Here is a 10242-nt window from a genome sequence, read left to right as displayed (position 1 = left end):
GAAATACCATTATTAGCACTTTTTGACCACAGCCTGTAGAAAGATCCAACTCATCTCTTAATTCTGATTTCTGGCATTTTCTTAGCTGACATAGAATCAAAGAATCATGGAATGATTTGGGTTGGGAGGCACCTTTAAAGGTCATCTAGTCCAACCATCCTACCATGAGCAGGGACACCTTCGACTAGAGCAGGTTGCTCCAAGCCCCATCCAACCTGACCCTGAGCGCTCCCAGGGATGGGGCATCCGCCAGCTCTCTGGGCAACCTGTGCCAGTGGTTTTTTACCACCCTCGTTGTAAACAACTTCTTCCTTATGTCTAGCCTGAATCTACCCTCTTTTAGTTTAAAACCATTACCCCTCATCCTATTGCTAAAAAGTCTGTCCCCATCTTTCTGATAAGCCCCTTGTAAGTACTGAAGGGCCACAATAAGGTCTCCCCGGGGTCTTCTCTTCTGCAGGCTGAACCACCCCAAGTCTCTCAGCCTTTCCTCATAGGAGGGGTGCTGCAGCGCTCTGATCACTTCTGTGCCACCCTGGACACGCTCCAGCACGTCCATGTCTTTCCTGTGCTGAGGGCTCCAGAGCTGGATGCAGCACTGCGGGTGGGGGCTCAGCAGAGTGGAGCAGAGGGGCAGAATCTCCTCCCTCCACCTGCTGGCTGTGCTGCTTGTGATGCAGCCCAGGACACGGGTGGCTTTCTGGGCTGTGAGCGCACTTATCGGCTCGTGGCCGTGGCCGGCTTTTCACCTGCCAGTACCCCCAAGCCCTTCTCCGCAGGGCTGCTCCCAAGCCCTTCATTCCCAGCCTGTGTTGGTACCAGGGGCTGCCCTGACACAGGTGCAGGACCTTGTTGCGCCGGCCTTGTTGAACCTGGTGAGGTTCTCATGTGCTCATGGGGCCACTTCTCCAGCTTGTCCAGGTGCCTCCGGATGGGCTCCTGCCCCAGGGGCATCAGCCGCACCACTCAGCTTGGTGTCCTCAAGCTGATGACCTCCATCCCGGTAGTTTATTAAAGCTCAGCTGCTTACAGTTACACTTTCTGTTCTGCTAAGCTGCTGATAGTGCCGTCTTGCATTGCTTTTGATGTTACCTGTGCAATACAGCAAGACTTATGAAAGCAGTGAAGAGCATTAATAATACATCTGAAAACGACATGCCCCCCTCCCTTGGTGAGGAAGCAGGGAGACCCTCTCTGTTTGCACTCTGCCTGGCTCTAAAAAGTGATACTTGGGAAGCACTGAAATTTGTTGTTTTTCAGCACAGAGGAGCAGAGAGGGCCTTTGAGTCCTCAGCAGGGAAGGAGCAAACCAGCTGGGCAGCTGTGGCAATTCCAGTGTCGCTACATCTTACCAGCCTGCTTGCCGCCGTGTCCTGCCCACCCCATTGTGGAGCAGCACGCCGTGGTTTTCCCCTCCTGCAGCTCACCCCCAAGTGTGCCCTGTGCCCCAGGGTCACTGTGCTGGGGGCTCCAGGTCTTGCTGTATGAAAATGCCAGTGCCAGCGAGCGCCCCTGTCAGCGTGACAGCTGCAGCCAGCGTGCTCTTCCACAACCTGCCACTACCAGCAGTTAAACTGATTTCCAAACAGTTTACTTCCGGAGGATGTGTCACAGGAGAGAAAAAAAGACGGAGCAAAAAGAAGGGGTGCATTTCTTTCTGCCTTTTAGTTGAAAAAGCACTTTGGGGAGTTTTCCCTGATCCAGTTTTCCTCCTGTGCCGTGGCCGGGTACAGTGTCAGCGCCTTCATCTTGGTGCATCTGGACAGCTGCTGGTCCCCTGTGCCACGCGTCCTGTCCCGCCAGCTCCAAGTCACGCAAAGGGCGCCTGCGCTCTGCTGAGGTCGGGGTGGAAGGCAGCGCCGCAGAGCTGGGAGCGCAGGCGGGGGATGTAGGAAGCAGCTGCCGCTGCAAGGCTGGATGCTCACCCTGCAACTCCAGCTCAGTGCAGTGCCCCTCTGCCCCCCAGGCGAGGTCCTGACATCGGCTTAGGAAGTGGGGTGGGAGCAGTGCTGGCTGTTTGCAGGATCCCAGCACAGAACCCTGTAGCTGAGGTTAGGATGCTGTCGCACCAGGTCCACGTTTGTGGAAATGCCAAGCGCGCCCCTAAGCCAGGCACCCAGAGCAAAGAGCACCCGGCTGCCATGCTGCAGGCAGACCCTGAGCACCTCTCGCTGGGTCTGCAGAACAGCAGTGATGAAAACTCAAGCGTTTCGTAGGTTGTATTTCAGAGGTTAGACTTGTGTTCCTGCGGTCACAAGGGCCAGGTGCCACAGGAAGGACCAGAGGAGATGACGGCGGATGGCAAGCCATAGAAATGTTGGGGTAGGCCTGAGCCGGGAGATGTGGTTTCGCGAGCCAGTTTGATCCACGTGGCAGCATCGTCAGGTTGGGGCGTAGAGTGAAGAGGAGCGACGTGACAGACTAGCCGTGTGCCTGCTGTCCCATCCTGTCCCGGGGCTGCTGTGCCCTGTGCCTCTGCCGCGGACCTGGTGTTTCCGCCTGCCTGGCAGCCCCTTCTGCATTCCCCTCTCTTTCCCTGTTGTGCAGCTAATACCAAAAACATGACTTGTCCCTGCCTGGCCACGTGTCAGCGTTTTGTGTCGCTGTGGGGCAGCCAGCGGCCAGTGCAGCCTGGCTCTGATCTTGCTCTGCTTTTCCTAGGCTTGCTGCAAGCCCCCTCCTCCCTGGGTGGTCCCGTGGGCTCTACCCTTGGGAACCTGAGGGCATTGCTCTGCCTGTTGCTGTGCTCAGGGGCAACACGCAAGCATCATGCAGTCTGGAAATGGCCCGTACAAGAAAAAGCAAGTTGTAGGCAGATTGACTCTTAAGAGAGGAGTCCGTCAGCTTAAGCAACGCTAGCAGGCTGCAGAGAGAGCCGTTCAGCATCGTGGCCCATCCACAGTGGTATCGCGGCAGCTACGCACTCCCCGGCTCGCCTTGCCCCGTGTGCTGGGCACAAGCTCTCAAGGCTGCCTGCAAGACAGGCCCTCGGCCTTGCTGCAGGGCTTGCGTCAGAGGTGGCACCGAGCGCGCTCCCGACTCCGCACGCCGCCTGGCTGCCCCCTGAAGCTGCCCACCATCTGGAGCTTGGCCCATGGGAGCGCTGCTGCAGAGACCCCCATGTGTGGCCAGGGGGGCTCTTCCCCTCAAGGGAGGCCCGTGTGCCCAGTTTCCCTCTCGGACGGTGCTGGGTGCCCTCCCCGGGCTGGGCTGGGGTGCAGGACCTTGCTGCTGCAAAGCCGCAGCAGTGGCTGTGTGGTGTCAGCTCTCCCGGCACGGGCCTGGGACGGCTCAGCTAGTCACACTGGCTTTAGAGCAACCGGTAGGGAATTTCACATTTATGGAATTATTGTGGCACGAGCACTTCAGCGCTTCATTTCTCTTCTCTTCCTTTTAATTTTGTCTCATAAGCTCGTCTAGTCTCCCTGTTCAATATTGTCAGCTCTTCCTCTCGCAAGAGAACGCCTGAGCTTGCTGCCTGCTAGCAGAGACCAAGCATGTAGCTCAGCGCACAGAGATCTGGGGTTTAAGAGGCTCCTAGAAAACACGCGTTCAAAGGCTCGCTCCCGAGGGATGCTGACTGGTGCCACCTCCGAGGAATTTCAGGCTACGCCTAACCTGCTGGGACACCACACCCATTAGCCCAGGACCTTCTGTGTTAATAAACCCCAAGCGATGTACACCAAGCAGCACGCGCCGCGGCAGGCAGGGTCACCTTCTGTGTGCCACACACCACGCGCCCTGTGCGATGCCTTTCCCGGAACCAAAGCAGCCCCCGAGGGCGGCTACGGCTGATGCTGCCCCGGTCGCTCCTCTGCCAAGCGGCAACGCTGCCCTGGCCCTGCCTGCCTGTGGCAAGCCCTGACCTCAGGGGGACAGCAGGTGTTTCACTATCTGGATGCGCGAACAGCCACGTGAAGCTGTGGGCCCAGCTTCACTTTTGCAGATACGAGCCAAAAGTTCTTCCGTGCAGGCACAGGGGTTGGCCCTGAGCTGCAGGTGGGGTGAGGTGTAGCTGCCCTTACCATCGCTCAGCCTGTTCTTCCCTTGGGTGATTAAATAAACGTCGTTTTCCGTTGCATCACTGCCTGCAGGTGCTCCCCTTCATTCAGCCTGGTGCCCTAGGAGTTAAAGTAGGCTGAAGAAGAACAGGATTTCACAGGGCACTCAGGCTGTCCCGGCATTTCCCTGGGACACAGGGTTTACCTCCAGCCACAGACGCAAAGAAGCTCCGTTCTGCTTCCCCTCACGAGAGCCACGGGTGAATCGTTGGCCTTTACACAGCTCCGGAAAACAGCACCTTGGCAAAAACTGCACACCATTGCTGTGCCGGGATTTCCGAGAAAAGTTCTCGTGAGCTGCGTTGTGTCGCTAAAGGGCGGAGGGTGAAAACGAAGCTGCTGAAGGGTGCTCAGATGGAAAGCTGAGGTGCCTGCAGGATGCTTTTGCTGTGGCTGCTTTCTCCGCTTCCAAAAGTTTTCTCGGTGCTCACACTCTTGAGCAAGGGAGAACGGCAGCCCTAGAGGGAACCTCCTGTTTGCCTTGCCAGTGACATTAGGCAAGAATCTCCACCCCTTGTCAGCCTCACTGCAGCCCCTGGGGCTTTGCAGAGGAAGGAGCCCACAGCGCTGCTCTCGGAGCTCTGCCCTGCCTCCACGCTCGCTTCTGTAGGTGGATGCCCAGGTGCGGGCTGCAGCTTGAGCCACTACCGTTTCAGGGCCTTGCTCTGACACACAAAGCGCGTGTTGCTGCATGAGCTGGCTTCACGTCTGCTGCATGGCTGCGATTTACACCAGCTTGTGGGCATGGTGGCAGCTCGCTTGATGGTATGTGGAAGACTGAGACGTCCCAGTCAAGATCCCCTAAACCACGTTTCCCTGCTTTCATCTTCCCTTCCTTCGCTAGGAGCATTTCGCTTCAAAGACGTCCTGGCCTGGGGAGTACTTTCCCTACGAGAAAAGACTTCTTGTAAAGCAGAGTTCAGTCTCACACGGTGAGGAGCCAAAGCTGCAGGAGGCAAAGCACACCAGTGCAAGCAGAGCTGCCCTGGCTGGTGGCACGGCACCGGGCACTAGCTCCATTTTTACTGTCTGCCTTGTTGAATTCATGCCTTTCCTGTGATGAATGGCATGGTGTGACATTCAGCCACAGATAAGGAGAACAAAGGCTGCAGTCAGCAGAGGGAATCACATGAGTGGGGTTTCCAGAGATCTGCCAAATATAACTGAATGTTGGCTGAGCTCTATAAAAAAATAAACAAAAAGGCACCCAAACCTCAAACCCATATTGAGTTTTGTTTTCTGATTATTGAAAAAGAACGAGCAACTTCTGTGTGATGCTGGATGAACTGATGAAGACACAAGTGTGCTCTTAGACTCTATGCCGTAGCAAGTTTGGCCGCAGCTTAAAGAGGACGTAGCCTCCTCCTTTTCTGACTTCAGCTAAAAGCCCTTCTTACCCCTACTCAGGTCTAAGCAGTTCATCTGTCTCTGGATCTGTCAGATATGTTCACCTGTTGGTATTTCCTGAAACAAATTAAATGAGATTTATCATAGCAATTAAAAAAAAAAAAAAAAAGAAGGCAGAATCGAAATCTCAAAGATAGGGATTTTTAAGTTTATGGAAAATGTGGTGGTTGCTGGGACAAAACTAAGGGCACTCAAAGGGAGAATGGGAATGTAGCTTCAAATCACTTCAAAACAGCTTAGAGCATGTATGCATGTTTGTCAGAAAACTTTCTGCCAGACCAAACCATAAAGATGTGCGTGGTCCCCAACAGTTCAGGGCAAGCAGCTGGAGGGGGCAGGGAGATGAGGTATGAGACATGAGGGTCATGTGGAAGAACCAACCCTCTCTTAGCAGAGCTACTTCACAGCAAGGCTGATAGGGGTGATCAGGCTCTACTGGCCTTTGCAAGTATTTCCAGGCACTCTTAACATGTGAAGAAAATGTAAGACTCCTGTGAGTCTGCTAGAGTGCATTTTTTTCGACCTGAGCTTTTAGAGAAGTGTCTCTAAAAGGGAAAACATGATTTCTTGCCACAGGGCCTGGGCAAGGGTCTGTCTTGGAAGAAATGCTTAAGGAGTTTTAATATCTGTGCAACACAGCTTGTGGCTAATAAGAAGAGTTTTCTTAAGTAATGTTCTTGCTGGATGCAGGAAACCTTCTGTGTTTCTAAATGGCAAAACACATGCCTAAGTGATGAGCCCGCATACCCTAATACAGAAGGTCTGCCCTGCTGCTTTGTACAGCTTCGCACCACATTCCCTACCTCAAGCCTGCTTCCTACTTTAGAGTTTGTCTGTGCAGCCAGTGGGCTGGTCAGCCTGCCTGTGTTGTTGCCAGACCTGCAGCACTGAAACAATAAAGATGATGTTAATGTTCCCAAACTAGTATTTACTCTGTGAATAAACTATGTATATGGAATGCCTGAACCCTGCCAGGGTCTCAGTGGAAGAACAGTCATAACCACCCATATTGCACAGAGCATGGAGATGGTTGAAGTGTAAAGGAAGGAGGTGAAAGCTGAAGACTTTTGGAACAGTTCTATAGAGACTGCTTTGTGGCATAGGGCACACAAGTATCTCTTTCTACTATACTTTTTAACAATACCTGTCCTCTTTAGTTGACCTTTTTTTTAGAGGTCACTTGTAAGACAATGGCTAAAAGTATCTCAGCAAATAAGCTCCCTGTATTTACTCTACCATCCTCAACTTAGTAAGAGTTCTTATTAAGTGCAGTTCTGCACCATATAGAGTTGTTGCAATGAAAAATAGACTACAAGTGCTGTGCAATCAAACACATAGGAAGCCATATAAACGCATCATATGCAAAGCTAGTGCAGGACAGATCTGCAATTGTATCAACCATTCATCCCTTCTCCATGTAGAAGTATGTATATTAAAGAGACACTGGAAGGGTAATAATCAAGAAATAATTTTTAAAAAAAAATGCCTCTAAGGAAACATTTCTGTGGTTTGGGCATCATCCCATTGGAGCTAAAGGGAATTGCTCTTTTTATGGATGTGCTTTGGCTCAGACACTTTGAGCTGTTCTTTGTTTGCTTAACCCTTTCCTGCTGGAGAGTAAGTAAGAAGTCATTCTTCATTTGTAACACTAGAACTTTCCAGGCCTTTAATTTTCTGGCTTGGTTGCAGTAGCCGTACCAGTTACTGTTGTTTTCCATTCCTGTAAAACTTTCTCTTGTCTGTAGATACCATTGTGCCTTTCAGCACTTCATTGAGAAAAGCGAAGATGGCAAAGTGGTCCAGAAGTGGTCAAAGAAAAGCCATGCCATGGCAAACTGGCGTGGCAAGGTCTTGTGTTTCTCAGCAAGTGCAATATCAAGCAAGAGTCAAGCTCTGAATTTGCAGTGGGCACCTTCACAGATTTTCAGGCAAGACCCAAAGTTGTCCTGTGACAACCCTGAGATGTATCTCCCACCTCCCTGAGAAATCTGCATCAAAGGACATCAGATCAGTTCATTTGACAGTGACCTGAAGGCAATCTAGAAACCAGAGCTCTCCCAGCTACAACTACACCTCAGCAGCGGTGCAGGTATGCATCCAGCCCTCACAACAGGCTTTCAGTAGCGCAGCTGTACTCTGAGGGGTGTGGTGATGTGATGTGCTGGTAAAAACACCGATGCTGGAGTTAGAAGGCCAAACTGCCCCCTCTTCTACTACAATTTAGATAACTTTAGGGGTTGAAAGTAGTTTTATGCAGTCAAAAGCCTGTTTTTGCAACACATAAACCTTTTATCAGAGTCAAGGAAATGCAGCATCAATATATATACAAATGCATATTGATATATGCAACTCACAGAGTCCGGCAAACACCGACTCTCTCAATTCCCCTAGCTATAAAGGATTACTTACCTGCCAGCACAAACACCCATTAAACAAATACTCCTCAGGCACTTCGCTGTATCTCACACTTTGATGCTGTGAAAACCTGCAGTCTTGGTTGGCTTGGTCCAGCTTTTCACCAGCTCCACTTCCTAGGGAGAGTGTTACTGGAGTGTCATTTGTGTTCAGAAGTGCCTCTCCAATTACTTTCATGTTCACCTTTACTGGTAGTGGGCTAGTGGGCTAGGGGACTTCTCCACAGCCCTGTAGAGCTCCAGCAGAGGCCCACTGATGCCATCAGAATCACCTTTATCTCATCCATAGCTCACAGTAAGCAGGAGCAGCCCTTGCCTCTCCTGTTCATCCAGAACAGCTCCAGACATCTCCATCCTCAGGAAACCTGTTTGTAAGGATGTAGGTACCCAGTTAGATGCTTGTGGGCATTTGCCTACCCCCCAGAACTGGTAGCACCTAAATGCCTTGCAGATAAAAAGCCCAACAGAGCAGCTCCGGCTTGAGGGCTTGCCTTTGGATGTGAAAATTAATACTCAGGTGAGCACAGAGGTGGAACAGGTACTATGAGGTTCTGAAGGGATACCTGTCCTCTCTCCAGCTGTTCCCTTACATGGCGAACACTGTGGAAAAAGGTGGTTTCAGATCACTGGACATTAATAAAGTTTGCACCTGTCACAATGTCTGTGTGTTTATTTATTTCAGCAACCTTTCTGTAAAACTGTGTTCTTCCATAGGAAATGGAATGTTATTGTCACAAAATTATCCTTATATTTGACAAAATATTTTTGAGCCAGTAGAAGCCCTTGGGTATGTAAGTACCAACAACCATTTACAAGCTGGGAAAAATAACACAAGGCTGTGAAACCCAGTTGTATCAGATTTTAATCATCTATATTTCTCACTTATGTCAGCACTTGGATCAGTCACAGTTTCAGAAAAACCCCACATGGTGGGACCAAGGCTGGTACAGGTCAATAGTGCCAAATCAGGAGCTGTTTTTTTGGTTCACTGTCATCTCTGAAACAAAATACACACACAAAAAAAAAAAAGGAAAAAAAAAAAGAAAAAAAAAAAGGAAAAAAAAAGAAAAAAAAGGAAATACTTTATTTCAACTTACAATGATTTACATATTTTTTTTAACTAAAAAATCTGAGTTATGAAAAGGGAGGGAGAGATACAGTGCCAGACACAAAATGGATGAGAGATGGTGCAGTTCCACATGGGAAACCAACACAACATTGTCTGAAGAGTGTCAGATGCTGCAGCTGGTCTTCCTGTGCTAATGTAGGACAGATTCAGCCATGTAGCTGGTGTGCAGTTCCTGCCCAAGTTCAGATCATGGCTGTGCTTGTAGCTGTAGATTGCTAGAGCACAAGCACTGGCTGCGTGCTTGTGTATAAAAAATGGTACAAACACACTATCTGTTTAAAAAAACCAACCAACCAAACAAACAAACAAAAGCAGCAGAAAGCCTTGTTTCCTTAAAGGGATCAGAGGAAAGCATCTGAACAAGATTTGCTGTGTGGATGGGGATGCACTTTCTACAATTACTATGGAAGTGTCTGGGATTACATACTCAGGGTCTTCTGCAAGGGGAGAGATTCAAGCTGAAGCTCCTGCTCTCAATGAGACAAAGAAAAGATCTGGCTTTTGATGGATGCCTAACATCCAGGCTAGAAAGGTGACTACTGGTGCCTGCATCCCCCTGAGCTTTACAGAATGCAAGTCGGGAGCAAACTTTGCATAACACTGGAAGGGAAAACAAAAATCCCAGTGTTTTCAGGGAAAACTATGATTTGATCTCTAACCCAAAGCCTGCTTCAACTGTCCCCACTCCTCCCACTGCACCGTTTTTTCTCTGTAGGGAAACATTTTGCTGGGGAAATAAAATTTCACCTGCTTCCCCCACCAGCACATGTAGAGTGACCATGATGTTGCAATTGGTACGCACATGCTACTGACTTGCAAATGACCTGTCTGGCTACCCCCTCAAACTGACAACTATAAACGTGGCTGGCTATGATCACAGAATCATGGAATCACAGAATCATAGAATTGTTCAGGTTGGAAAAGATCTTTAAGGTCATCAGGTCCCAGCTGTAAACCTAACACTGCCAAATCCACCACTAAACCATGTCCCTAAGTCCCACATTTCCATGTCTTTTACAAACCCCCAGCGATGGTGACTTAACCACCTCTCTGGGCAGACTGTTCCAATGCTTGGCCACCCTTTCAGTGAAGAAATTTTTCCAAATGTCCAATCTCAACCTCCCCTGGCACAACTTGAGGCCATTTCCTCTTGTCCTGTCGCTTGTTACCTGGGAGAAGAGACTGACCCCCACCTGCCTAAAGCCTCCTGTCAGGCATCTGTAGAGAGCAG

This window comes from Falco peregrinus, chromosome Z (genome assembly GCF_023634155.1).
Source record: "Falco peregrinus isolate bFalPer1 chromosome Z, bFalPer1.pri, whole genome shotgun sequence".
NCBI classification, from domain to species: domain Eukaryota; kingdom Metazoa; phylum Chordata; class Aves; order Falconiformes; family Falconidae; genus Falco; species Falco peregrinus.
This window is presented reverse-complemented; position numbering follows the sequence as displayed.